Source organism: Hibiscus syriacus, unplaced genomic scaffold (genome assembly GCF_006381635.1).
Source record: "Hibiscus syriacus cultivar Baekdansim isolate YM2019G1 unplaced genomic scaffold, ASM638163v2 tig00109925_pilon, whole genome shotgun sequence".
Classification (NCBI taxonomy): Eukaryota; Viridiplantae; Streptophyta; class Magnoliopsida; order Malvales; family Malvaceae; genus Hibiscus; species Hibiscus syriacus.
The window spans coordinates 592,024-618,349 of NW_024062531.1; the positions used below are offsets into that span (position 1 = coordinate 592,024).

Here is a 26,326-nt window from a genome sequence, read left to right on the forward strand (position 1 = left end):
TATGGTAAAGCACACCAATTACCATATGATGAGTCGAAGTTTAAAGCAAAAGAACCGTTGGAGTTGGTTCACTCTGATATGTTCAGACCGGTTAAGCAACAATCAATTAGTGGTATGAGGTACATGGTAACATTCATTAATGACTTCTCCAGGTATGTGTGGGTTTTCTTTATGAAAGAAAAATCTGATACTTTCTCAAAGTTTAAAGAGTTCAGAGACTCAGCTGAAGGAGAAGTGTGAAAGAAGATATGTTGCTTGCGCACAGACAACGGAGGAGAATATAGATCAAACGAGTTCTCTCAATACCTAAGGGAATATCGAATACATCATCAGTACACTTGTGCCAACACGCCACAACAGAATGGTGTAGCGGAAAGAAAAAACCGGCATCTTGCAAAAAAATTTCAAAGTATGCTACATGCAAAGAATGTACCTGGAAGGTTTTGGGCTGAAGCAATGAGGACTGCAACCTTTGTGATCAACAGACTTCCTCAACCAAGGTTAGGATTTGTTTCACCCTTTGAGAAACTATGGAACATAAAACCTACAGTTAGCTACTTTCGAGTATTTGGCTGTGTATGTTATGTGTTTGTTCCTGATCATTTACGGAGCAAATTTGACAAGAAAGTTGTTAGATGTATCTTTGTGGGATATGACAGCCAGAGAAAGGGGTGGAAATGTTGTGATCTAATTAGTGAAAGATGCTACACGTCACGAAATGTGGTATTTGATGAAGCATCTTCTTGGTGGTCCTCATAGAAGGAGGTGTTGCCAGATTCGAGAGAATTTAGAGACAAGCTACAATAAAAGATGGGGGAGCATAATGTTCAACTCCAAACAAATTTAGATGAATCAGAAGATCCAAATGGCGATGATGTCGAACAAAGAGTGACTCAGAATCCTTGGCAAACTGGCGTGTATCAATAACCAAACGAAGAAGGTGGGCCTAGTGAAACAGAAGAATCAATTCCACAATCTCAACTCCAAAGGTCAACAAGAATACGAAGGCCAAATCCCAAATATGTCAATGCAGCCATAATTGAAGAAGCAACGGAGCCTGAGACGTTCGAAGAAGCATCGAAGAGTTCTGAGTGGATGACAGCTATGAAAGAAGAGATCGATGAACTTCAGCAAAATCAAACTTGGGATATTGTACCAAAGATAAAATATGTGAAACCCATATCTTGCAAATGGGTTTTACAAGATAAAGCCGTCCAGATGGGTCAATCGAGAGGTACAAAACGCGATTGGTAGCTCGTGGCTTCTCTCAACAGTATGGATTAGACTATGATGAAACATTTAGTCCAGTGGCGAAACTTACAACCGTACGAGTCTTACTTGCACTTGCAGCCAACAAAGACTGGAACTTGTGGCAGATGGATGTGAAAAATGTTTTTCTTCATGGAGAACTAGATCGAGAGATCTACATGACCCAACCAATGGGTTTTCAGAGTCAAGATCATCCTGAATATGTGTGTAAGCTGCGAAAAGCACTCTATGGATTGAAACAAGCACCTAGGGCATGGTATGGTAAGATTGCTGAATTTCTAACAAAAAGTGGTTATTCAGTAACACCTGCAGAATTGAGGTTTGTGAATACCATAAAGAAGAAGAAGGGAACGCCAGATGGAGCCAGCCATCTTACAATCAGAAAAAAGATGATTTTTGGTTTCGTTAGTTTCAGAACATAAGATGCACTGAGAATTAACAATGATTCCAAACTTCTGCAGCCTATCTTTAGTGGGCAAACGGTCCAGAATTATCATCCAAGTGATGATGTTGTGCTTAGGGGTGTGCATTGGGTACCAGATCAGTTTCTGTCAGGAAACCTTGTTGTTCTTCAATCGAACATCTTCCCATAAGCTTTTAGTACACTTAAATCCTGCAGACAAAATAGGATAAGCAAGGGATCGAAGCTTCATGATTCTCTTAAATGTCCAGCTAGAGTTAGAAGGAATGTCCATGGTATAAAAAAATAATCATTATTTTATAAAATCATTTTACTGTGAAAATTAATAAGGATGCTTAAGTTTGATTGTCAATTTAAATTATTAAATTATATTTTTTAATTATAAAATAATATTATTTTTCTAAAATTATTTCTTATAAATTAATAAAACCCTACAATGGTCAACAACTCTCTATGCCTCTCTCCCTCTAAACCCTACCAAGTTATATCACTGAGGCTTCATCTTTCTTTAACTAGCATATTACAAAACTCAACGGTAACTCTTCTTGTCTTTTAATTTGTCTGTATATATTTGTTTTCATTTTTGCAACAAGTTTTAAAGTATTGAAATTCCATGATTCAGTCGTTAAAATTTAATCCACTTATAGCATTGTCACTCATAAAGGTTTATCTTTGATTATTTTTTTGTTTGATTCGTTTTTTTCTGCTGGGAAAGTTGATTTTTTATCCATAGTTATAATTGCGGACAACTTTCAGATATTGGGTCACACTTATTTTTGTCCGAATTTTATTTTTATTTTAAATTATTATTATTATTATTATTATTTACTTTTATTATTACTAATTATTACATTTTGTAGGCTTGAAAATGAAGCCCAAATTACAACAACAACCCGAAGCCCACCAGTTACATAAGCTCAACGGTATCAACCCAAGCCCATTAATAAATCAAATACAATCCCACCGAGAAGCTGACCCAACTGGAGCCCAGACCTGAGGCCCAAGATCAGACCCGGTCCAGGCCTAGCACTCAAACTCGACTAGGGTTTTCTTCTCTGCCCCAACCGCCCAATTTCCAATCGTTGGATCTGATGGAGATCCAACGGTCCTCAACTACTCAAGGGTTAGGGTTTTTAAACCTTAAATATCAACAGCCGCCGTCGTCAAACTCTTCAGCTCCCCAAATTGGCGTGTGCGCTTCACCAGCCATCACCCTAGTCGCGTGAGCCGCTGTCGATCACTCCCGAGCCGTCGTTGTCATCAATAGAGGCCGAACAGTACCCAAATCAATCACCAGTCAATCACCAAGCATATCAAATAAAGAAAACAATAAAAAAAAGAAAAAGAAATCCAGAGAAAATTAGGGTTGTTAATCAAGCCGAAAATAGGGCATTCATACCTTATCTTCTCAGTAATACAAGAACATATCAAGTCTTTATCAAGCCAGGAACATAGGAAAAGAGGAAGAGGGAAAGAGAGTAGAACCAAAAAAAAAAGAGGGGAACATAGAAGAAAAAAAGGCAAAATAAAGAGATTCAAACAAAAAAGAGAAACCTCTCGAAAATAAAAAGAAAGGGGAAAGAAAATACCTCTGTTCTTGGTTGGAACCGGGATCTTCACCGAGCCAAGGCCTCCGATTTTTTAATGTAACCATTAGACTTTTTAGATCTAGGGTTAAGGGTCTTGTTTTAAGAGTTTAGGTTTGGTTTTCGGTTTGAGGGTGAGAAGAGATTTCATTTGGGGCTATTTTGTACCTCAATTGGCCACCGATTCGTGGTGGTCAGAGAGGTTTGGGGATTTTGTTTCATTCTCCTCGACGGTGGAAGGTGAGAGAGGAAGAGAGAAAAGAGAGCATGTTGTTTGGGGGTAAGAAATGAAATAGAGTTTTGAAATAACCCTTAAAATGGGGTTTTATCCCATCTGCAGTACGACGTTGTCTAAGAGGGGTGTCTCAGCATGTTTTCGTGCTTGGGGATAATAGAAAATCGAGTCCTTGTATCTTTGTAATATCACCTGTGTTCTTCAATTTTTGGGGGCAAATCACAGTTTAGGTCCCCATGTTTTGTAATTTTATTATGAAGTCATTAATTTAAATCTACTGATATTCTACTTTGAGCATTTTGTTTCCTATGTTTATTTTTAAGTCACTGACCCTATGTCTTATGTTATTTTCTTTGATGTTCGAATATTGCCACAACATCTAAGAATCTTTTATTTTGGTCACTATTTCATATGGTTGCATTTTGGTATAGTTTTAACTGTCCCTTTCATATTTCTTGTTTATTTTATTTTAGTCCTTAATATTATTTATAGGTTTTTTTTTGTTTTTGGTACCTATATTTGTTTAAAATGTTGATTGGGGCTCTGGTTTGTTCATAATTATTGTTAGGTCCTTCCAGTTTCTGTTAGTGTCATTTTGGTCCATTGAATTACCGAATGTGCTTATTTTTGTTGTTTGTAATTTGATCTGTGATGTTTTCTTGTTTATGATATAGTCCTTTATATATGTGTATATTTTACATATTATGTAATTATATGTAAATAAATATGCTTAGATATATTTATTGTAAATATTTTATGTCACATATTTCCAATCACATTTGTTTCTATTGTATTTCTTTAACTATTAATATTACGCGAATAATTTCAAGAATACTTATTTATAGAATGGGAGTGGAAAACACTTTTTTGTCGAAGTAGTGTGATCCGATACGACGTTCGAACGAAATATGAACTTGAAATAAATCGATTTTATTTTGTTAGCTAATTCATTTTTATTTTAATTTGAACAATGCAATGCATGATAAAGTAAATATCAATTTATTTTGTTGTTTGCAAATGTCGATTTTTAATTTATATTCGATTCACTCTTTTATCGATGAGGGAATATTCTTTTTAGACAAGAAATAGACGAGATAGCTTTCCCGATGGAGAATTGTTGATCTCGAGATTTTTTTTCCAATTAAAAGATTTTCTCTATTAAATAATTCAAAACAAATTAATTTTAATAAATGGATCGTACTTTAATTATCATTGTGAATTCATAATTTCCACCATTACAACAAAGTGTAAGCGGATTTTTGGATAACGCAAACCAATTTTTGTCTTAAAAATGATTTTTCTTAAAATTGTTTTAAAAGACGTTATTAGGTATTCGACCTACTTAACCCAAAAATCGATGACGACTCTTATTCAATTTAATTCAACTTAATTCAAAATCACTAAATTTTCAAATAAAGTCATAATTGTTTTTTTTTAAAAACAAATTATGACATATTGACCTGTAGCAAGAAAAGAAGTACTCAATCTGAGGTAGAACCTCTTGAGGGTGAAACTTATTTAGCTACTGATAATATGGTTTTGGTTGCCTTCTGGTAAGAAAATTAAGATGGATAAGAAAAAAAAGATGCAGATAAGGGAGATGTGTTGTTTCATCTTCTGCTGCTGCTGGTTCCATTAAACCAGTGGAGAGGAAAAAGAAGAGGAAACAAATGGACAAGGAGAGGAGGCATTCGGTTTTAGAAAACGAGGAGCCTCGGCCAAAACAATTGATTGTTGAATCTAAAGGAGATGGTGCCCCCGAACCCGTGGCCTCTTCATCTTGTAGTAGTTTGCCTGAGTTCCGTATCGGTGTTTTTAATGACTTGGCTTCGGCAGATTCTTCGGTGAGAGAAGCAGCGGTGGAAACAATGGTGTCTGAGTTGCAGGAGGTTCAGAAGGCATATGATAGGCTCGAGAATAAGGACTTGGTTGAGGGTGTTTTGAAACTGGAAGCTCGAAAGGATGATGTGTTGGATAATTGTGAACCATCTTTGAGATATGATGTGCAGAGGTTGATGCGTGGTGTTTATTCGTCGAGAGAGGTTTGATGCTATCTTTGTTCTTTGTCTCGCATGAATTCATGTAGCTACTTGCTTCTTGATGTTTTAAAAGTTTGTATTTTGCATTTCACTGCGAAAATCATAGCTTTCCTATTTTCTTCAATTTGCATTTCGATGCTTTGCTTTGCTTTACCCGTGTATGAAAAATAAAACAATCTTCCTAGAACACTTCGAACAATTAACTTAAAAATGCTTTCCGTGTGTCACCTAAGTTATCTTTTGAATCTAGTCTAACATCTAGCATCTGAAGTGTACTTGTTCATTTGTTATCTTGCTATATACTTGACCATCCATAAAATAACTTAAATTGGCTTGTGGCTGATATTATGTTTTTCAACTTGTTTTGCAGTGTGTTAGACAGGGTTTTGCATTGGGTTTGACTGCTTTGCTGGCCACAATTCCTAGCATCAAAGTGGACTCCTTGTTGAAACTTATAGTTAATTTATTGGAGGTCCCGTCATCGATGAAGGGTCAGGTAGGCTTGCTTTCCACAATGCATTTCAGTTTTTCATCTACTCTGTTACATCAAGTAATTGGCTTTGATTATGTAGGAAGCAAGGGATTGCCTTCTGGGTTGCTTATTTGCATATGGTGCTATTGCCCAATCTGGCGGACTCACTAAAGATACTCGTATCATCAAGAAATTTATGAGTGCTCATATCTCCCTTTCTACCAAAAAACGATATTTGCAGGAGCCTTCAGTTTCCATCGTTTTAGAAATTGTTGAAAAGGTATTTTTCTGATTAAGTGATAGGATTTTTTTCTTCGTGATGTTCATACTTTTTTCTGCCAGGATGTGGGAAATCTGTAATAATTCTGAACCTTTGCTAACTTAATATTTTGCCTAATTAGATGTCAGCACTTTATTATTATTATTTATGTAAATATTAATACTATGTGCTGGTTGCAATGGTTTCTAAGTGTATCATTATAAAGAATTTCTTTTACTCTTTTGGTTGGATGTTGTGCCAAGTCCTTCTAATACTCTTCCTTTTGTTATGCGTTTACTAGGTCATTTATTTCGTCTTTATAACCTCCAATAACTGTAAAGATATGTTGGTTAGCGATTATCATACTGGCAGTTCCAAGTATTCTCATTTGTATGTCGTGTCAAGGTTCATGTCAGTATTGTAACAGTTATTGCAATTTATGAATGCGTTTAATGTGTTAAGTAGATGTTTCAATCATTATGTAACATTTCTACATGTTGCAGCTGCCTGCTGAAGCATTGTTGGATCCTATTCTTGAAGCTCCCGGAGTTTGTCAGTGGTTTGAAGAAGCTATGCTTTGCTGTTAGCTTTAAAAATTCATGAAAAAACATCCATTGACAGCAAACTTTTGCCGAATCCATTCAGTCCAAGCAGACTTTTCTCCGCCGACTATTTATCCTCAATTAGTGACTGCATGAAGGTAATTTTTGATGCATCTATACATTGATATAGAGAAAAATTAGGTTTTGTCGCTGCAACTCGTATGGCTTCTGAGTGTTGCTGAAGCCTCCATAGGTGAGATTCAAATTTTGTCGATTAGTTTTTGCATTATTGGTCACAGTGGGTGATAATTCGTTGGACATGCCCAGGAAACTGAGGGATTTTGTTGAGCATCCTCTTGTTTATTTATATATTATATCTAAGATGAGTTGTCTTTCTTTATTTCATATATCAAAAGTATTATACACGTTTCTCTGGAATTTGGATGATGAAATTATGAATACCCCATTGTTGTCAGCATTTTCAAAGTTGACAATGTCAACAATTTCTGCCTAAACACGTCTCCATGCGCATAATACAGGAAACTTGCTTTTATGTACAACAGAAACAATTAGACTTGTAGATATTATCAAGCTTAAATTTACATGTATTTAATGGCTTGAATGGTGGCTTCTTTTAAGCTTAAATTAATCCATTGAAGTTGATAGATCTTAAAGCATTGAGAATTTATCACTATAATGGAATTCAGATTAAAAACAGTGAGGTTTTAAGGCCGTTCTTGTCAAAGAGAGCAAAATCTGGTATTCTTAAGAAAGAATCTTCCAATGGGTAAAAGAAGTTAAAAGAAATCCCGTCTCCAACATCTGTTGATGTCAACGTCAAGATTAATAAATAAATAACTAATTTAATTTTTACATTTTTATGACTTCTTTATAATTAGAAGCTGTTTACATGTTTTACCATTTTAAATTTATGTTAGAAAAGTTGCAATCGTCTTGGCCATGGAATTAGGGGCAAAGTGCCCCTCTTTTGAGTTGGACCGTTCATCAATTACTTTCCAGATATGATCCAAAATCTGTTCAGGCTTCACTTCAATCTGTCATCCCATCATTTCCCAACCTCCCTTGCACATTACATAATCTCCCTATGTTTATTTAAAAAAAATACAAGGGTCTGAAATTTGAATGAGTTGCCATACCATGCTTGCCAACAACCATTGATTCCATTTTAAAATTGCTTCTATTGTTTTGACGCCGAGAATCATGTAATCCCCATCCCCTTTTTTCAGGGTTGATGCCATTACTAAAGTATTCCCCCACCACCACTACCCATATTCCACCAAACCCTCTTCCCTGCAATCCTTCCCCCATTAAAGAGAGCAACCATTACAAAACACCACCACATTAAAACAACCCCCTCCTCCTCCTCCACCCCCCCTGTACATCGACACAAAAATAGAAGGGGAAAAAAGGTTCACTTCTTCAGCAGCAGCATTCAAACACTGTTTGGAATCCACATCTTTTTTCCAGTATGTTACCAAAATCTATCCTCATCTAAACCCCCTCCCCCCCCCCCCCAAAAAAAAAAAAAACCCAATATCAGTTCACAAGCTTCAAAATATAGCTCATCCTTTTAAGATCGGGCATCATCAGCATCCGATTCACTTCCTGAAGAACTCCCAGAATCTGAACCTGTAAAAATTACGTTACAAGATAAGGATTTCCTCTTTTATTCCTTATCGATGAACACTAGTTCTAATACATCCACACATACCACTTGAAGATGACGAATCACTGCTCGAACTGCTGGAGCTGCTAGAACTGCGACTAGCACCATCATTGTCCTTCTCAATCTCCACAGGTGGGAAACTACTAATTGGCATTTCATCCCCAATATCTACATCTTCCTCTCCCGCATCAACTTTCTTTAGCTTCTTATCTCCATTGGAACCTCAAACTTCTCTGTATTTGCATCTTCCTGCATTTTCCAATCAGAACAATCATAAACTCATACCAACTATTAGTAACCATCAAGCAATCACAATGTGCTTAGTGCTTACCCTATGGCTGTCATTAGATAATGCATTGTTTGCCATCAACGCTTCCCGCTTTATCTTGCTGACCATCTTCTTGTAATTAGTGACAAACCGGTCCAACTCCCACAACGTCTCCGTGTCCATTGCCTCAATATCAAGTTCAATCTCATCCCCGTCCTGCCTCAAATGTCCAATCCTTTTCCTTATAATCTGAACCACATTATCCATCTTCTCTTGCGGTAAGCTCTGTAATGCCATCCCCAAATTTTGCTTCTCCTCCATACTCATTTCCCTCTTGTTCGGATCCTTGGCCTTCGGCTTCGGCTGCTTCAATGGCTTAAACGGGGGAAGCCTTACTGGTGAAGCCACCCTAGTCGGCACCTGAGGTTGCATCTGTTGGGGTGATGCTGGATTTTGGTTTGGAACAAAGCCCGAAACCCCTCCATTTCTATCAGATTTTGCAACAAAATTAGCTGAATCTGACCTATCAACCATTATCCTCTCAGCCTCCATTTCCTCATCGTTCTTCAACCTATCGGCTTCACCATGATTCCAAGAACTCGCCTGCAACTTTTCCTCGTAATAACCCCGTTCGGGTAGCTCGTCTTGCTCCTCCAACTTCAAGCTCAACGACCAAAACAACTCCTCAAATTTCGCAAGTAATTGCTCAGCCAACGCATAAACCTCGTGCCCCTTAGGGTTATACATCATGGCGTTATTGAAGGTGAGTCTCACATCCGCCGCAAATTCCAAGGGAGACCCATAAAAATTCTTTCCCATCCTCGATTTCACCGTGCCCAGGTCCATTGGTTTCATGATTATATTGTAGTAATCATGAAGACCCATTCCGACCACATCCACCGGCGAATTAAAGATGTACCCATGCTTGTTTTTCATCAATTTGTTCAATATTTGGGAACAACTTTTCATCAAATGACCCATTGATGCTTTTCCATTCTCTTGAGGGCCTAATCTCTTCAATTCTTTGCTGAAATTTGAGGGGAAAGGCCGTTTGTTGCCAGAAATGTTCTTCTTGGATAACGCTTTCTTGTTGGAGCTGGATCTAGCGTGAGAATCATTCGAATCAATTCGATTCCTCAATTCACGAACCCGTTCCAACTCTGTAACCAACTGAATTTTCAGATCAATCAACTCTTTCCTCGAATAAGAGCTGATACGGAAGCTAACGAAGGCGTCAGGGTTGAAATCGTTCAGCTTCCGGTTAATTGATGATGCATCATCAGAATCTGCGGATTGGGTCACGGCAGGAGAATCATCGACGACATGGCCAGCAACGTCATCTGGTGGAGCCAAATGATTGTGAAATTGACGCTTCTTGTTGAATTTAGGGTTTGGTTTTGTTCCTTTGAAGGGAACCTTGCCCATGAATTTGGCTATACTCACTTTCGGCTGCGATGGCCAATTTGAACCGCTCCGATTCACTAACACAGCGGATGCCATTAAATTATCAGGAGCCGGTAGATCTCCGGCGAGGGATTCCCGATTCGGATCGACAGAGCAAAACCATGAAAGGAAGAGCGTTACCAACACGCGCCAACTGAAGCAGAGTGGCCAGGAATTTAAAACGAAAAGCCCAGAAAATATTTTTCTTTTGGAGAAAAATAATTAAACGTGAAGACTGGGCTTGGGATCTACCCCTTTGTTGAGCGAGGAAGGAGAGAAGGCTAGGCTGGATTCTTAAAGGCGATGAGATCTGCCCGTTTGATTTTCGGGCAATGTTTTGAGCGTTAGATAAAATCCTTTTGTTGATCGAAGGGTTGTTAGAGGTTTGGAAGGTGACTAGAGGCCTGCCCGGGTGATCTGGCGGGAACGGTGAGGATGAGGGAGACGGGTACACGTGGAAGGAGAGAAACCGTGGATGGGGATGTGGCGTGAATTTAGGGTTTTATGGGGAGGATGCGGCCCCTACCATCGGGTGATGACGTGGTCAGAAAGCCAACCGGGTGGTCCGGCTTTAGCCGGAAGCCACACGGCATGTGTGTTCTCCAAACATCAAGGGTAATATTGGAAATATTTATTATATAATGTCATACTTGATCGATTGATAGATGATGATCAGAATGAGCAAATCACGCGGCCCCATTCCCTAAAAATGTCTTCCAATCGGTGTTTAATTTCATCTCTCAAATTTAAATCATTTTAGGGTAAACTTATACTTTTAACTACTCAACTATGGTGAGATTTTAATTTGATCATTGATTTTAAAATTTGTCAATTAAATCACTTAATTATTTAAATGATGTTAATCAAATTATTTGTAGTTAACATTTGATGGAGAAGCCAACATGAATATGTGATCATTAATATAATTACATTTTTAGTCCTCATTATTTATATATTCTAATTTTACAATTTGATTTTAATTTTAATTTAGTTTAATAATTTTTTATCCAATCAAATGTGATAAATCTTATACTTGGGGAAGATTAGACAGGCTCTAACCATATGGGCAAATCCTATGTTTGTGATATGAATTGCAACATTATATACATATCTTATTATCTAGTTAATGCAAAAAAGAAAATGTTTAGAGTGACCGATGGTAGATTTAACAGCAAAATAACTACGAAAATAGTTCCATTATTCTTAAAATAAAAATATTGTTATATACGAGATGTATATTAACTAGAAAAAAATTCTAATAACTATTTAAACTGGTATAATATTTTTCATATTATAGACATATAATATTAAATAAAAAATTATTGAAACTTACTAGAATGGATCCTTTTTTCTGTATAAAATAGAAGGAAAGAGAATCTTTTTACTTGTTTCACTTGACAGATGTTTTCGAGTATGGAAGCACTTTTGCCTCTCGCGCCTTTTTCAAATATTTAATTTGAAACTCAAAAAGGCGTTTTTCCCTAACAACCACATAAATTGTTGATTGAACAAATATGTCGAGCGAAAGCACATTGTAAACAAAATATCTTTCAAAAATATTGAATTAAAAAATTATTTTTTTATTTAAGTTTTAATTAAAAAAATTATTTTTTTATTTAAGTTTTAATTAAAAAAATTAAAATATATATTAATTTTTTGAGGGGCGATATTTGAGTAAAAAAGGGTTATGAAACTTTAGTAATTGTAAAATGATTTAGAGATTGCATTCAGAGCGCAAAACGACGCCAAATTGATTGAGGGCCAAAAGAAAGAGAGAAAAGGGAAAACTGGTGGGGTTCAACATTGCAATTGGCGGGATTGTTAAATTTTAGAAGGGCAAATCTGGAATTAAATTGGTGGTCTCGAATGACCATGTTATTAACAATGTTTTTAAAATCGGATTGGACATTGAAGTGGTGAAGGTACTGGTTCACTGGTATAACCGGGTTCAATCGCGGTTGAATCGAATTTTATATAAAATAATATTTTTTAAAATTTTACATAATATTCAAAGCAATATTAATATATATGTAACATTTTTTTTTAAGTTTACAATATTAAAAGGTATAAAAATATTACAAGTCATAACATATATAAATTAAAAACCATAAAATCAAGTGAAACAAAATGATTCAAATCAACTACAACATAATATTTAAGGTAAAACATATTAAATATTAAATATAATTATATAACTATAATAAAAAAATAAAATTGGGGCTTAAAAAAATCATAACAAATGATGTCATTTGGTTTAATTTTTTTTTTTAAAAAAAACAATCTCACATGGCTAAGAAACATAGAAAAGCATCCCAAAAGTTTAAAGAGTAAAAATATGAGAATAAAACAATCTCACATGGCTAAGAAATATAGAAGAGCATCCCAATTTACTTCTATAAATAATAGAGGTAATTTGACATTTAAAATCATGGAGCCTTTTGGTGAGCACAGAGCGAACTATTATTTCGCTTCAATTGAGCTCAAATTTTAGGCTTCAATCGAACTTCTAATTATTTTTTTTGAGTTCGAGCCTTTTTAAGTTCAAGTTTTAATATTATATTTCGAATTTAAGTTGAACTTTCGAGTTGAGCTTACTTTTAAAGTTTTCGAGTTCGAGTCGAGCTCAACAATACTCGAATTTGACTCGGCTCGTTGAACAAACGATGTCGTTTGGTTTAATTTTTGTTTTAAAGAAAAAAAAGTGAACCGACGGTTCAAACCGGTTTTGTCAGTTTTCAGGCGGTTCACCTCGATTTTACCGGTTTTTAGTCAGTTATATAGGTTTTCAACCGGTTCATTGTCAGTCCGGTTTTGTGAGATAACCAGACTGAACAAGCCACCAATTCATAGTTCAATCGGTTGAACCGACCGGTCCAATCCGATTTGATAACCATTGTTATTAGAGTGCAGGTAGGAATACCTTGTCAAAGCGAGGGCAATTACAGTATAACACAAAACTAACGAATTTAGACAATGACCCCTACCCCTTTTTAAGATTTTAATAAATAAAAAAAACCTCCCTTCACCTCTCCTTGGTTTAATATATTATTATTTCATCTTTCTTATATTTTATGTATTATATTGATTATACACATAATTTTAGGAGGTATATTTAATTAAAAATAATAATAAAATTATTCCTAAAAGATGATTTATATATTTGGTTGATTTATTTTAATAGGTCTAAAAAATGAAACATATAAGGGTAAAAAATATAAATATTATTGTTTGTTGACTTTTTTTAAATAAAACATTTTGAATGAGACAAATTCAAAAAACAAAAGAGACATTTTTAATGGGACAAAGAGTATTAATTCTCATTAATTAAAAGAAAAAGAGATTATATATTTGGTTTAATTCTGTAAGATTAATTTAAAATATAATATTTGATAAAACTATATTCTATTTTTTTGATAAATTATACGCTTAGTATCCAACTACCAATTTTTGTTCTATTTTAGTCACCTAACTATTTTTATTCGCAATTAAAAAATTATGAACAGTATCATTATAAGATAATACTACATAATTTTTTAAAATAAAAAATGTTATGTTAAGAGTACCACAATGGAGGATACTATTGTAGGACACTGGTAAAGAGATCATAAAGGAGAGAATATAAGGCTAAGGTAAAATATTATCGATTTTGTTATTATTTTTTTAATAAAACCAGTAAAAAATTACTTAAAACATTAATATTTTTTAACATTTTCCGGTAAAGTGCTCAATAATAACAAAATAAGTAAAAAAAATAACAAAACTAGTAGCGCTTTACCGGATATGTTAACAAAACCGGTAAAGCTTCAAATAATAACAAAATCAGTAGAAATAAAAATGTTTCTGATAATTTTTTTACCGATTTTGTTAAAAAATAATAACAAAATCGATAACGCCTTACCTTAGGATTATATTAAGGGTGTCGCACTTGATATTTTCCTTAAAGGAGAACGTGATAGAGAGTTAGACATATTTTTCAATGATTATTGATGTGATCGTATTAACCTTGTTTTATACTCACTCATGCGCCGTATAGAATAAGTGATTAAATATTCATGATTCATGCCACTTTTTGTTATGTGAACCGAGTTAACATTGTATGAATAGTTGTGTGAGGGTCGTTTAACGCTATGTGGATCGGACATCATAATACTATGTTGTTTGCTGTTTTGTGCATCAGACATTATATTGTTCTAATGTCTGATGCTTTGTGGATTAAGCATTGTAGTAATTATTGGTCTATGCTTTGTGGATCAGACCTTATGATTCAACTATTTATATGATGTGTTTTGTGATGTTCATATTAGTAGTGATGCATGATATTTTGTTATCACGATGCATTTGTCGAGATAACCTATGCATGTTATTGCTCATTCATTCATGTCTATACATGCATCACATGCTTATTTATGAATCACATAAATTAAAAATATATATTATTGATTCGAGTTTATTAAAATACTCCTTATATATGAAATATTTTAATTTGTCGTAAATATTTCTTATATTAAAGTCTTAAATATAATAAAACACTATCAACAATAATTTTTTAAATGAATCTCTCAATGTGAATGAAACCTCGACGGGATCCGACTAATGTCGATGCAACAAAAAAGGTCCATTTCAAGAGAAAAGATCCAGATAATCTAAATGAATCGGAGATGGCAATAGAAACACAAGAAGCAATGCAAATGGAATCACTACCCTTGTATGCCTCGGTGTTGGCACGAATAACTAGAGATATCCCGAACCAGGCGATAAATCACATTGATGAGGATAATGATATTGATATTTCGGATGAAGACCTTATCAATGGTGCGGGATCCGATCTCCCATCAACACAGTTCTCGGATCATGCCTACTAAGGCTGTAAAAGAGACGAGACAACTCATGAGCTCCTCGAGATTAACTCGGTCAAAGCTCGATAAATATTCGACTCGAGCTCAACTCGAGTTCTTAATGAACCGAAACGAGTTACTTGATACTCGACTCGAAAATCTCGTGAGCAACTCAAAAATATAATATATTAAGATTTTATTTTTTTAAAATAAATTATTAATAATATTAACATTTATGTGTTGAATTTTTTTTTAAAAAAATACAATATAAGGTTTTCATATATATATATATATAAAGTTTATGTTCAAGTTTGAGTTTGAAGTTTCAATCGAGTTAAGTTTAAGAGTTCTTTTCATTTCGAGCCTTTTTGAGCTCTTACGAGCTTCTGTTCACGGTTTCAAGTTCAAGTCTTAAAAATTTTAGGCTCACGAGTTTTTGAATTAAGTCAAGTTCTATTTTAGAGTTTTCGAGTCGAGCTCAGTAATACTCGAGCTCGATTCAGCTCGTTTACGGCCCTAATGCCTATAAGCTCATGGAAGTAAGTATGGCTAGTGAAGATACTCATTTTTTCATTTAAATATTATTTATATTATTATTATTATTATAATTATTATTATTATAATTATAATTACTAATATTATTATTTATTACTAATATTATTATTAAATATTATTACAAACCCAAATCCAATAATAACCGGCCCAAATACAGAAGCCCAATGGAAACCCTAAACCAGATTAGGGTTTCCCTCTACCCAGCCGCCTCAGCTTGCTGTCGTTGGATCTGGCATGATCCAACGGTCCAAGAACCTCCAGATGCAAACCCTAGGGTATGATACCCTAGGGCCACGCGGCCGCCGCTGCTGCTCTCGCCGTCTCCACCGCTGCCACGTCCCAACCGAAGGCTCCAGAAGCTCCAACGCCAGCCGTCCACGCCATGGCTATAGGGTGAGTCACCACTGGTAGTCCGGTGACTCACCGAAGGGTAGCCTATTACCCGGTCCGATGGCCACACCGGTGATGGCTATAAAGCCATCACCCCATCTGTGAGAAAAAGAAAGGGGAGAAAAAGAACAGACAGAGACGGAGAGAAAAACAGAGAAACAAGATAAAAAAAAACTACTACCAACGATCTCAGCAGCAAAGAAACAGAAAAGAAAGAAAAGAAAAAGAAAGAAGAGAAACTTACCGAGGAAGCCCCGACCACCGGACCTCACCAAAACCTTCGAAAAACTGAAGGTATATTTCTTAGATTTGCTCCGATCGGGAGCCGTTTAAAGGAAAAAGTCATCGGGACCGTCATTAGGACGGTCCGATCTATGTTTTAGTATAAAAAAAAATTTTCCGGCCACCGAAGGCGGTGGCCGGCGGCGGTGGCTGGCGGCGGACGAACACCGGCAGACGGATGCCGGCCGTCTGGCTTCTCTCTATTTTAGAGAGAAGCGAGAGAAAAATTCTCTCTCTCAGAGAAGAGAGAGAGGAAAAATAGAGAAATGAAGCTGGCCCTTCGGGCCAGCCGGGTTTGGGCATTAAATAGCCCTTCCCAAACGACGCCGTTTTGGGGAGGGCTTTTCGTGTAATTAATAATAGTTAAATCCTTTCCGCAGTCCTCTGAATTTGTAAACTTTACATTTTAGTCACTAAATCGAATTTACAATCTTTTTAATTTGATCTCTAAATTTTAATTTTATTTATTTTAGTCCTTTATATTAAAATAATATATTTAGGATAAATAACAGATTTAATCCCTTAATTTTAATAAATAATATTTTAATCCCTAGTTTATATTTGTAATCTTATATTCGAATTTTAAATAATTTTATTTTAGTCACTAAATAAATAAAGAAATAGCATGTTTAATCCCTATAATTTTGATTAATTATGAATTAGGTTTTAATTTTATTTTTACTATAATTTAGTCATTTATTTTAAATGTTTTCATTTATTTTATTGCTTTTAAATATATCGTTCTAATTGTATTTTTTATTATTTTAATTTTACTTGTTTATATTTTTAAATATTTTTATTCATAAATATATATATCATAAATAATAATTTATTTTTAAATAAATTATTTTAATATTTATTTTTCAATATCGAAGAAAAGGACAGTCTTAACACAACTGGATGTCCTATTCTGGTATTTTAAAATTTAAAAATTATAAAAAATATTATTTAATTTAAATTAATATTTGTCAATATCAAAGAAAAGAGCTGTCTTAAGGCACCTAGAAGTTATTTTCCGATATTTTTAAATATTTTTTATAATTTTGAAATAATAGGATTATAAATTAAATATATTTTGAATTTTTTTAAATTTTTAATAATAGAGACAATTTATAATTAAAAAGTACCAATTTTGGGCGTTGTAGGGGTGCTAATCCTTCCCTAAACGTAACCGACCACGAATCCCTTTTTATTATTAAAAAGAACGAATTTTTGGTTACAAACGCAGATCAGTTCATTTTTTATTGGTGTTTTCTTAAAACTCTTTTAAAAAAAATAATTTTTAGGTATTCGACCTACCTGACCCAAAAGGCCGATGGCGACTCCCAAATTATTTTCAAAACCATTTATTCACATAAATTTTCCCGCTAAAATAAATATTTCGTGCCCGGACGAAAACCGGTTACGACAGCTTGGCGACTCCGCTGGGGAACCTGGTCAAACTTTTAAAAATCAATTATAAATTGTCTCTATTAATTATAAATTAAAATTTATATATTTAATTTATGATTTTTCCTTTTTAAATTTTTTTTATATATATACATATTATTTTAGTATTTATATATATTATTAATATTTCATTTTTTATTTACAAGTATTTTATTTCATTATTTATTTTTCTGTCAGAGGTTTGAACATTTCTCCTCACACACAACACTTGCATTGCATAACATAAAGCTCTATAATTGAGTTGTCCCTTTTAAGTGGGAGTGAAAGCGACGTCTTCGTGAGAATTTATTCTCCGTGTCAGACCTAGCAAGTAACTTTCGAGGTTCATATGCTCTATGTCTTCGTGAGAATCTATTCTCCGTGTCAGGCATAGAGAAATGTATCCCCTCGAATTGAACTCGATCCACTTTAGTCTGTGATGGACTAGGGTTGAGGGTTAGCAACCCAAGGGGGCACTAACAAGGACAATTCGGGTACCTTTATTCTTAGATCTGAAGCCCTGCATATAAAAAAACCCTAGAAACTCTTCCGATCCAAAGTCATGCCAAAATTTTGTCCAAAATAGGTGTACACACAGGAGAAATGAATTCTAACTTTCTTGTTTATTTATTTTCTTTACTGATTAAATTACATGTATATTTAAATTATTTAAATTTAGAAAAGCATGTTTAAATAAAAATATTTAGGTAAATGTTATTATTAAATTTCTTTATTATATAAACTAATTCATTTCTTTTTGTGTGTTCTTTATTTTATTTTTTTTCTGTTTGCATAGCATCATACAGGATAAAAGGCATTGATCCTTGTGTTAATTGTCTCATTGGAAAGCCTTCATTCATGGATAAAAAGTGTTCAAATCAAGTAATTCTAAACTCAGAAGTAAGACAGTGGGCTGAGGACTTACAAAGACAAGAAGGAGATAGTTTGCAGGATGATTATGTATCTGACTTGGCCAGTTATGCTCTAGTTTCGCTAAAAAGAAATGATATGCAAGATTTGCGAAGCATTTGGGAAAGTTGGGATTCAAACAAAAAATTGCAGTTTTATCAGACTTACGGAGACATCCTATATTTGCTCTATGTAGAAGTTGATGATGAATTACTCAGAGCCCTAATTCAATTCTGGAATCCAGGGTACAATTGATTCACTCTCAATAAGGAGGACTTGGTCCCTACTATTGAAGAATATACAACTTTGTTACATCTCGAAGGTGCTTTGGAGAATCGAATCTATTCAAAGTCAATTAAAACTCAACCCTTTCGAGTTAAATTAGCAAATATTGCCGGGGTACGAGAAGAATGGGTGGCATCCCGTACAAAACAAAAAGGCGAAAGCGAAGGCATTGCTTGGACCAAGATTAAAGAACTTATTCAGAGTCATCCAGATATTAAAGTACGATTCGATTTATTTGCTCTGGGTATGTATGGTATGGTCATCTTCCCAAAAGTATTGGGATATGTTGAAGCTGCAGTGGTAGATTTGTTTGAACAGCTACCGAAAAAGATTAATCCTGCTTCTGCAATTCTAGCAGAGACCTTTAGATCGTTAAATGCTTGTAGAAAGTTAGGAGGTGGACGATTCTCAGGGTGTACCCAGTTGTTATATGTTTGGATCCGTAGTCATTTCTGGAGGACAGAAAAGGTTTCATACCGACGCTTTAATACGGATTACTCACCATTAAAAGAATTTCTGGAGCAGGAATGGCTGAAAGAAATTAAGAAAGATATGTGGATTAATGCCTTTCGAAATCTGCAAAGCAATGACGTTGTTTGGCGAGCCCCGTGGCAAATCCAAAGGGAATTCTTTTACAGATGTGGTGATTACAATTGGATAATGCTGCTCGGATTATGGGGAGGAATTGGATATGCACCACTCTTGTTCATAAGACAGTATGAAGGTCGTCAATTTGTACCTGTCACTGCTGGATTACAGTCATCTGAGTTCGCATTCCACAGCAAAAATTATAAAAGAAATATCATGGAAGCCGTTACAGCTTGGAAAACAACTTTTTGTATCCGAGCTAAAGCAGCAAAAGAAATACTAACTCCTGATTATGAAGAATGGAGATCTGTCAGGAAAAATGAAAATATTCCTCTACCAGATCAAAAAGAGGAAATCTCTATGGAAGATCACATTAAGGTGGTTCCATCAGAGATTGAAATCCTGAGAGCTGAGTTTGAAGCAGAAAGAGAAGGCTGGTCGAAAGAACTAGAGCAAATGAGACAAGATAAAGCTATGTTGGGGGTTGACATTGACTTTCATTCATCACAATGTGCAATGTTGAGAAAAGATAAAGAAAAAGTTGATGATGAATTCAGAGCATTACAGAAAAATTACCAGGAGTTATATAAATCCCGGAAAGCATCAAGACCAAGCCAATCAACGGTACAGATGACTAGAGAGTTGAACATCGAGAAAAGTCGAGTTGAAGATCTGAAAGGAAAGAATAGCCGTCTACTCAAAAGCCTTGAGAAAGGAAAGCAAAAAATGGAAGATTTTGAGGTCGACAGAAGAGAGCGAATTATAAAACACAAGGCTGAACACCGCGAGATCATGAATGAAATGCAAAGAGAAAGAGATCGAGCCAAAGATTTAGAAGAAATGAAGAATGACATCTTTAATAAATTTGAAGGTGAGAAAAATATCATGTTCAAGGGATTTGAATCTGAAATGAACCAGTTGATTGCTGAACTTGAAGTCAGAGGCCAAAAGATGGAAGAATCCAATGTTGAAAAAGAAAAATGGGAGCTGGAAAGAAAAAATTTCAACACCAGACTTGAGGTAGAGCAGGAAGTGGCTAGCAATTGGATGCAAAGATGCAGAAACAAGGATGTTCAAATCCAGAAGCTTAATCAAAGAACGCAAGAAGCACGAACAAAACTTGAAGAAGATCTGGATCAATCTAGAAATAAAAATACAGAGTTTAATGCTTACATTTTGCAACTTGAAGAATCATTATTTCAAGAAAAGGTTCGTCTAGGACCTAATGATCTCAAAGAAAGTAATGAGGAAAGTGCTTCACTGCGAAGACGCATTAGAGATCTTGAAAAAATTATGCACAATTGTCAAGTCAGAATCACTGAGTTAGAGTAAACTCTTGAAGGAACGAATGAACAATGGCAAAAGTCAACTGAGTTCTATGTTGAAAGAAGTGAAGAAAGAAGTAATATGGTGTTCGAGGCCATGGTACAAATGAGTGAAGTTGCTAGATATGTTGGGGAACTAGCTGTTGAAGCCAAAATAATTGAGCATCACGTTGATCCAGTTTCTAAGTGCGGAAAGAAGGTGTCATGGTTAATGAAAGAAATTATAGAGCTTAATAGGAAAGCTATGCCTTATCTGTAGTTATGAATTATTATAAAGAAACTTTTGTATGCCGATGAAAGTTGTTCTATGACAGTTAACTTTTTGGGATCAATGTTTTTTTGCATACATACATTTTGCATACATTCATCATTCATTTCATAATTTTCTTTATGAATAATTTTATTATTTTATTTATTAAGATAAAATTCATTAATTAAAATTTGGAAAAAATAATATTAAAAGATTTTTCAATCGCAGTTATTCTGGCCAAAAGAGAAATACAACATCACTACGGTACTAGACAAGCTACTAAGAGAATTATGGAGGATAAAATACAACGTATTGAGGAACAGTATAATAAAGAACAAGCAGAAATGAGAATGAAGCTGGAGAAAATTGAAGCCAATATTGCAAATTCACAAGACAGCATGATGCAGAAAATAGAGGACATGTTTAAAAGGCAGGCTATCATTGGAAAAATACATGAAAATCCTGTATCTTTTGACCAAGAACCTATGTATCCTTTAGGTTTTCCACCAGAACCAATTTATCACTCTGGTACTACACCTATACAAATCAACGCTCGTACATCTGCATTACAAGAAGCCAAATCACATGAAAATCAATAAGTGGATCCTGCATCTTCAAGCAAAAATCCGCTTATATCAGATGTGAAAATAGGGGATCTTAATACTGAGCATTTAATCCCAGATTTGAATGAGCTGAATGAGAAACAAAAAGTAAATGAAGAATTGACCAGACAGATCAAGAGCTTAGAAGAACGAATGAAATCTGTGGAAATAACTGAATCATTCTATGGGTTTGACGCTAGTGAGTTGAGTTTGGTTCCAGACCTAATCCTCCCCATCAAGTTCAAGGCTCCCGAATTTGATAAATATGATGGTACTACATGCCCTTCATCCCACATTACTATGTTTTGTCGCAGAATGGCAGGATATGTGAAAGACGAGAAATTGTTAATTCACTGCTTTCAGGATAGTTTGATAGGACCGGCTTTAAAATGGTATACTCAATTGACCAAAGCCAACATTAGATCTTGGAAAGATCTGGCTAAAGCATTTTTAGAGCAGTACCGCCACGTAACAAACATGGTTCCTAATAGATGGACTCTCCAAAACTTGGAGAAAAAGAATAATGAAACATTCAGACAGTATGCCCAGAGATGGCGTGACACGGCAGCCCAAGTTCAACCACCTTTGTCAGAAAAAGAGGCCACAGTAATATTTGTTCATACATTGAAGGCTCCTTATTTAAATCATCTAATGGGGAATGCAACCAGAAATTTTGCAGATTTGGTCATTTCTGGAGAACTCATTGAAAATGTCTTGAAAAGTGGTAAAATTGAATCAAATGAGGGGTCTAGTTCTAAAAGACCTATGTACCGGAAAAAAGAGAATGAAGTTAACAATGCAAACTCTTACAACAAGGATTCATCGAAAAGTGTTACAATAACCCAGCCAAGGGTTAAGAAAGAGGAAACAAACACTAATCGAGCAGATTCCAGAGGATCTCGAAAGGAAAATGAAAGGTTGTCTTTTACACCTTTACCAGTACCATATGCTGAGATCTATGATTCACTGTTAAAAGCAGATGTCATACGGCCCTATCCTTTGGTTCCCATGCAACCACCATTCCCTCCTTGGTATGATACAAAGGCACACTGTGTTTACCATGAAGGAATCACGGGTCATTCTATTGAAAACTGTTTGGCATTCAAAAGGGTGGTTCAAAATTTGATCAACACTGGGAAGTTGGAATTCAATACACCATCTGCATCAAATCATCCATTGCCAAATCATGGAGATAAAAACGTGAATGCAATTCAGGAAGAGAACAGAAAGAAAGCAAAAACTGACATTTCTGAAATTAAATCTCCGTTTGTTTGGGTATTCCAACAACTCTCTTTAGCCGGTATAATTCCACAACAATTCAGGCCAAAGCAGAATAAAGGCAAGAATTATTGTGAATATCATCAGGAGAAAGGGCATAAAATTCAACTATGTCCTGAATTTAGGGATTTGGTGCAAAAATTGATGAACAACAGAGAAATAGAATTCTTTGAAGAAGAACCAGGGAAAAAAGAAGATGATATTTGCTCATCAGAGGATTCTAAACCTAGTCAAAGAATAAATGATCCTGTGATCATTAATGTGAAATCATCTACGGTGATTCCTGCACCAATAAAGCCGAAAGTAGTTATCACCACTCCTCTACCATTTCCATACAAAGATACCCGCAGGGTACCTTGGAATTATACTACCAATGTTTCAATGGTAGGAGGATCTGTTTCTCTAGAAAAAACATAAGAGAAAATACAGAGTTTGGGTACAACATCGATGTCTGAAGCAATAAGCGAAGTCGGTTTCTTTACAAGAAGTGGGAGATGTTACTCTCCCGAAACATCCAATGCTTCAGAACAAGTGAAAGCAAAAGGAAAAGCCATGGCAATACCTCAGAAGGTATTTGATGATGAATCCCCTCCAGCATTCAATGAGCCTGTGACAGAAAAACAAGCTCAAGAATTTTTGAAATTCTTGAAACATAGTGAGTATAGTGTGGTTGAACAACTACACAAACAACAAGCGAGAATTTCTATTCTTGATCTATTGATGAATTCAGAAGCACATAGAAATGCTTTGATGAAAATTCTCAATCAAACATTTATCCCTGAAGATATATCCCTCAATAAACTTGACAGAATTGTGGGACATATAACCGCTGACAATTACATAACGTTCACGGATGATGAAATACCAGAAGGCGGAATGGGGTCAGTAAAAGCTTTGAATATCACGACACATTGTCATGGTCATGTGTTGCCAGGAGTATTGATTGACAATGGATCCGCTCTCAACTTAATGCCTCTAGTCACACTTCAAAGAATGCCTCTGGATCAATCACACATGAAGAGTTATCAGAATGTAGTGCGAGCCTTTGATGGTACTCAAAAAGAGGTGCTCGGGAAAATGGAAATACCGTTGTTAATTGGACCAGTCGTGTACAATATTGACTTTGTGGTGATGGACATCCACCCTACATATAATTGTTTATTAGGGAGGCCATGGATTCATTCAGTAGGAGCCGTTCCTTCTTCATTACATCAGAAATTGAAATTTGTTGTTGATGGACAACTAATATGTGTCGGAGCTGAAGAAGAAATCATTGCGTCTGTAACAAGCGATGTTCCATATATTGAAACCAATGATGATGCACTTGAATGCTCTTTCCGAGCTCTTGAATTTGTAAATGCAACCTTTATTGCAGAATGAAGCAAAATTCCATATCCCAGATTGTCTGATTGCACCAAGATGACGGTACAACAAACTTTAGGCATCGGAGCTAAAGCTGGGAAAGGGTTAGGAAAGAATCTTCAAGGGATTTCAGTTCCTGTAAGTATAAAGACGAAGAAAGATCGTTTTGGGCTTGGGTTTAAGCCCAATTTTCAGCAAAAGAACAAAGAGATGAAAAGAAGATGTGAAGACAGAAAGGCAAGGTTGAAAGGGAAAGAAATCCTTTGGGAACACATGTTTTTCCCACAGTTGAAGACCACATTCAGATCAGGGGGAACAATTAATGTAGAACAGCAGCTTGTTGAGGCCTTTAAAGAAGAAAAGTTGACGAAAGATCAAGACATAGTTGAAGAAGATATGAATGGATTATTTATCAACATGATCATGAATGACAACAAGATTGGCAAATACTTAGATAGGATTCGCCCATGTTTTCCTGGAGAAACACTCAACAATTGGACCACTGAAGATCTTCCTATAGTTTTTAATATTAACGCAGAGTAATATTTAGAACTAATCTTTATGTTTAGCTCAAAAATATGAAAACTTTTTGTTATCTTGTAAAAGAAATTATGTTAAATATAAGAAATTTTCTTTAAAATATTCAGATGGCAATCATTCTTTACATTTTCTTACATTTTTACATTTATTTCATAAATTTACTATATTCTTTCGGAAATATGTCCGACTTAAATTTGCAGGTGTCACCATGTTAATAGCATGTTTATTCCTAAATTTAATCAAGAGATAAATTTAGAGCAACCTATATGTCTGGAAGAAATCAATGGGTGTGAGGATGAACTAGAATGTGATGTTCCTACTGAACTATTAAGATTGGTAGAAAAAGAAGACAAACAAATTCTACCCCACAAAGAAGAGATTGAGACTGTGAATTTGAGAACAGATGAAGAAATAAAAGAGGTGAAAATTGGTACTACTCTGACAATCCAGATAAAACAAGAATTGATAAATCTCCTTCAAGAGTTCAAAGATATCTTTGCCTGGTCTTATCAAGATATGCCTGGTTTAAGCACAGATATAGTGATACATAAGCTTCCAATCAATCCAGAATATAAACCGGTCCAACAAAAGCTCAGACGAATGAGGCCAGAAATGTTGTTGCAAATCAAAGAAGAAGTGATGAAACAGATCAATGCAGGTTTCCTACAGGCATCTAAATACCCAGAATGGGTAGCCAACATTGTTCCCATACCAAAGAAAAATGGGAAAGTTCGAATGTGTATGGATTACAGAGATCTCAACAAAGCTAGTCCGAAAGATAGCTTTCCCTTACCCCACATAGACACATTGGTAGACAATACTGCAGGACATGCATGGTTTTCATTTATGGATGGCTTTTCAGGATATAATCAGATAAAAATGAATCCTGAAGACATGGAAAAAACAACATTTGTAACCATGTGGGGCACATTCTGTTATAAAGTGATGCCATTTGGATTGAAAAATGCAGGAGCAACATATCAAAGAGCCATGGTAACTTTGTTTCATGACATGATGCACAAAGAGATTGAAGTATATGTAGATGACATGATTGCCAAATCCTGAACTGAAGAAGAACATATTAAAAATCTGAGAAAGCTTTTCCAGAGATTGAGGAAGTATCAATTAAAGCTCAACCCCGCTAAATGCACTTTTGGGGTAACTTCCGGAAAACTTTTGGGATTTGTGGTCAGCAAAAAAGGAATCGAGATTGATCCAGATAAAGTAAAAGCAATTCAAGATCTTCCACCACCCAATACAAAAAAAGAAGTTCGAGGCTTTTTGGGAAGATTAAATTATATATCTCGGTTCTTTTCTCATTTAACTGACAAATGTGATCCAGTGTTCAAATTACTTCGAAAGAACAATCCTGAAGTCTGGAATGAAGAATGTCAAGAAACTTTGGATATTATTAAGAAATATTTATCCAATGCCCCAATTTTAGTATCACCAATGCCTGATAGACCATTAATTCTC

The 26,326-nt window shown here is 35.1% G+C and overlaps 1 long non-coding RNA gene and 1 pseudogene across 1 annotated transcript; one reads left to right on the forward strand and one right to left on the reverse strand.

The window, feature by feature from the left end:
* Positions 1-5,502: 5,502 nt before the first annotated feature.
* LOC120210526 lies at positions 5,503-6,172 on the forward strand. Its single transcript, XR_005524507.1, has 3 exons — positions 5,503-5,553; positions 5,921-6,046; positions 6,123-6,172. It is a non-coding gene; the product is annotated as an uncharacterized LOC120210526 (long non-coding RNA).
* A 1,656-nt stretch (positions 6,173-7,828) lies between these two features.
* Positions 7,829-10,482, reverse strand: LOC120210570 (annotated as a pseudogene).
* Positions 10,483-26,326: the final 15,844 nt, after the last annotated feature.